Source organism: Neophocaena asiaeorientalis, unplaced genomic scaffold (assembly GCF_003031525.2).
Source record: "Neophocaena asiaeorientalis asiaeorientalis breed wild unplaced genomic scaffold, Neophocaena_asiaeorientalis_V1.1 scaffold242, whole genome shotgun sequence".
NCBI lineage: Eukaryota > Metazoa > Chordata > Mammalia > Artiodactyla > Phocoenidae > Neophocaena > Neophocaena asiaeorientalis.
The window spans coordinates 3755649-3758932 of NW_020172451.1; the positions used below are offsets into that span (position 1 = coordinate 3755649).

The 3284-nt window shown below is 62.9% G+C and overlaps 1 protein-coding gene across 2 annotated transcripts in view; it reads left to right on the forward strand.

Annotated features, from left to right (window-relative positions):
- WNT7B (Wnt family member 7B) overlaps positions 1-3284 on the forward strand; it is a 49768-nt gene that overhangs the window by 1152 nt on the left and 45332 nt on the right. The gene's annotated exons all lie outside the window — the stretch shown is intronic.

A 3284-nucleotide genomic window follows, 5' to 3' on the forward strand; every position in this document is an offset into this window, starting at 1 on the left:
CAAGCCCCGGCCTCCCAGGCGGAGAGGTAGAAGCAGACCCGAGAGTAATTTCATCCGTTGCCTCTCCATCCAGCGCCTCCTCCGCCATTTTACAGGTGGAGAAACTGAGGCCCAGGGCCGGCAGGGACTGAGGCCAGCGGCCGCACAGGCAGGGCTGGAAGCTCCCTGTCCCAGCCTCAGCTCTGCAGGCCTGGGCGGGCGTGTCCGCGGCTGCTGGTGGCACTGTCTATTGTGGGTCTGTTGTAGGCTGCGTCCCTGGGTGTGTGTTTACCGGAGGTAAGGGTGCAGTCAGTGTTGAGTCTGCTGGGGGGTGGGGGTGGGGAGGGAGGCCCTGTTTTCCGGACCCTCCAGGAGCCCCTGCGGGTACTCCCCCTGGGCCCCCTAATGTAATAGGCACCCCCTAATGAGGCTTGCCTCGTGTTGCCCGGTTCTCAGCACTGAGGCCTCGCCGCCTTCTGGCAGCTGTGGAGGTGAGTGCCTTCACTCTTCCCGTTTTAAGGACTAGGAAGCGATGCGACAAGGGAGGCCAAGTCACTGTGCACGAGGGTAAGCTGGGCCGTCCGCTTCTGACTGCTCTGCCTAACACCAGCCCCTCAGCAGGAGTCCTCTGCAAGCACCCCTTCCCTCGGCTGCAGGAAGAACTCTAGGGATCCACCCCCACCTCCCCAGCCCGGGACTGTGGAAGGAGCTGAAGGCGGTGCCCGGCCTGGGCTCCCAGGACTGGGGCCAGGGCTCGAGGCGGACGTCAGCTCGGGCAGGTTCCCCCTCGCCTATCCTTCCAGAACCTCCTCGTTCCGCTCTGTAAATGGGACCGCAGCTCTGGGCATTCTCAACAGGGTGGTGGCCAGTGTCCGAGTGGAGAGAACCCAGTGAGTGAGACCCAGCCCGTGTGCCCAGGCACCTGTGCCAGCCTCTCTGGGAGCGCGTGAGACAGCGAACCAGAGCTCGCTGAGCCTTTCTGTCCTCTGCCCCACCAAGGAGCCCTGGAGGGGGGACTCCTCCCCCGGCGTGCCCCCTAAAACATATATTCTCCCAGTCCTGGGGGAGAGAAGATGTGACCTCCAAACACCCCTGTGGAATTACATCCAGGAAAGCCAGAGAGTCAGCCTGGGACCTGCCAGAGAGAGGGAAGGGGAGGGGAGGGGAGGGGAGGGGACTCAGGGGACTCAGCCCCTGTCACCACCACATTGGTGGTGCCTGTACTGGAGTGAAGGGGCCTGCTTTCTTTGCAAGCCGTCTTGGCTACACAAGGTGGGGAGAAGGGGCAGCTGGGCCAGATGTGACCTAAGGGGTTAAATGACTTGGAAGCCCAGTGCCTAAGGACAAGGCTCAGGGATCCAACCTCCCCCTCACTCCTCACTGGGTGGCTTTGGGCGAGCTCTTCAACTTCCCAGCCCACCTTCCCTCATCTGAAAAATGGGGTAGCAGTAGCACCTTCTCCACTGGCTGCTGGGAAGGTTAACCCTGAGGGCCTTTGATCTGGGGGCGTCCCAGTAAAGTTGACCTTTTCTTATTGGTAATGATATCACAGCCGCGGCAGGCACCTGGGGACTCCTCCAGACAGTGTGTTCCAGGGCCCTGACGAATCCCAGGAGATGGGATTTTAGGATCATGAAAGTTCCAAGGAAATATCTTGAGATTGTATGTATTGGGGGACTCTTCCGTGCTCACAGCCCCCTCCCCCCACCCGTACCCCCATGATTATGAACGTTCAGGAGCAGCTTCCCTCACCCCCATGTCTACACGTGCAGCCCCCACACACACATGCCCCTCAGCCCGGGTGCCGGTGCAGATGTGCCGCCTCTGGGGGAGCCCCTGGGCCGGCAGGAACGGAGAACTCAGCCCTTGAAACCTTTTTGCGTATCGGGGCTTCAAGAGCAGATGCACCTTGGATTGGGGCGGTTTCAAAACGCACGGCTTTGAGGAGGCACAGTTCCTCACTTTGGAACTGAGCAGCCTCCAAGCTGCAGCCCTGGAGGAGGCCGAGCCGGGGCCGCGAGGAACCATCTGGAGTCTGGGTACCCTCTGCGCACTGGAGCTGGGGTCAGGAAGCCTCCGGATGAGCCTTGCTCCATGACCGCCTCCTGCTCTTGGGGTTCAGGAGAGGCAGAAGGGCCCAGAGGGGTGAAGGTAGGGGAGGCGGCCCCCCCTCCTCCTGGATGCTGGGGACTAGGAGCCAGGAAGTCCACTCCCTCAGGGGCCCCTGGCCATATTGCACAGACCTCTCCCGTCTTGTCACCTTCCCTCTTTGTGCCTTCACTCCTGCTTAAGGGATCTACACTGCATCTAGAGAGACATTCATATGTAGCCTGGCTTGGCGGACAATAGGAGGTGGGACTCAAAGCCTTGTGCTTTGGGCTTTAAAAAGATCACTGGAAGGAGGATTGTTCAGAGAAGTGTGTTCTTGTGGGTGTGCTCTGCCCCACACCTATCCCAGCCAACCCCTCAGAGGAGAGTAGAAGAAGTGAGGTGGGGGAAGCCAGAGTTGGGGGCCTCTATGCACTTGTTGGGGGGTCTCCAACAAGTGCGCAGCCTGTCCAAAGAGACTCAGAGGCAGGACCCTGCAGAGACGCCGGCGCGCTGGTGCACTGCTGAGCCCTACCACGCCGGGCCTGGTTGGCCATGGCAGTGAGTGCATGCGACCCACAGCCAGTGTCACCAAACCCAGGGGCGCACGCAGGCAGAGGCGCAGCGAACACAGTGCATTTGGGCGCACACACCTGCGGGCTCACAGACGCGCCCACGCTCCCCCAGTCACGCGCAGACACATGCAGGCACGTGCACGCACACAGAAGCACACATTGCGGAGCACAACACCCAGGAGGAGCGCACGCCCCCGCGTGGTTCTCCCGCGGTGCCTCCCCCCAGGTGCACCCTGCAGAGCGGGCCAGAGCGGTGTGGCTGGTTGAAGTTGGTGGTTGGGGGGATTGTCCGAGCCAAGGCGGTTTGGGCAAGCCCTGGAGGCGGCTCCCGCCGCACGCTCCGGTCAGCCTCCCCTTTAAAAAACCCGCCCGCGGAGGAGGCGGATGTAGGGGTGGCCCGTCCAATGGCAGCCGCGCGCCTCAGGAGACTTGAAGACGTGAGCCAGAGCGAGCGACAGAGCTGGTTCCGACCGATCGACGGACGGAGGGCCACACGGCGGCCGAGGCGCACTCGCTGCCCACTGCCCGCTCGCCTCCCGGCACTCCAGCCCCAGCGCCCGCCGCAGCCCCAGCCCCAGCGAGATGCGCGGCCCTGGAGGCGGGGCACGGGCGACCGCTGCGCCGGGGCCCGCGCGCTCGGGT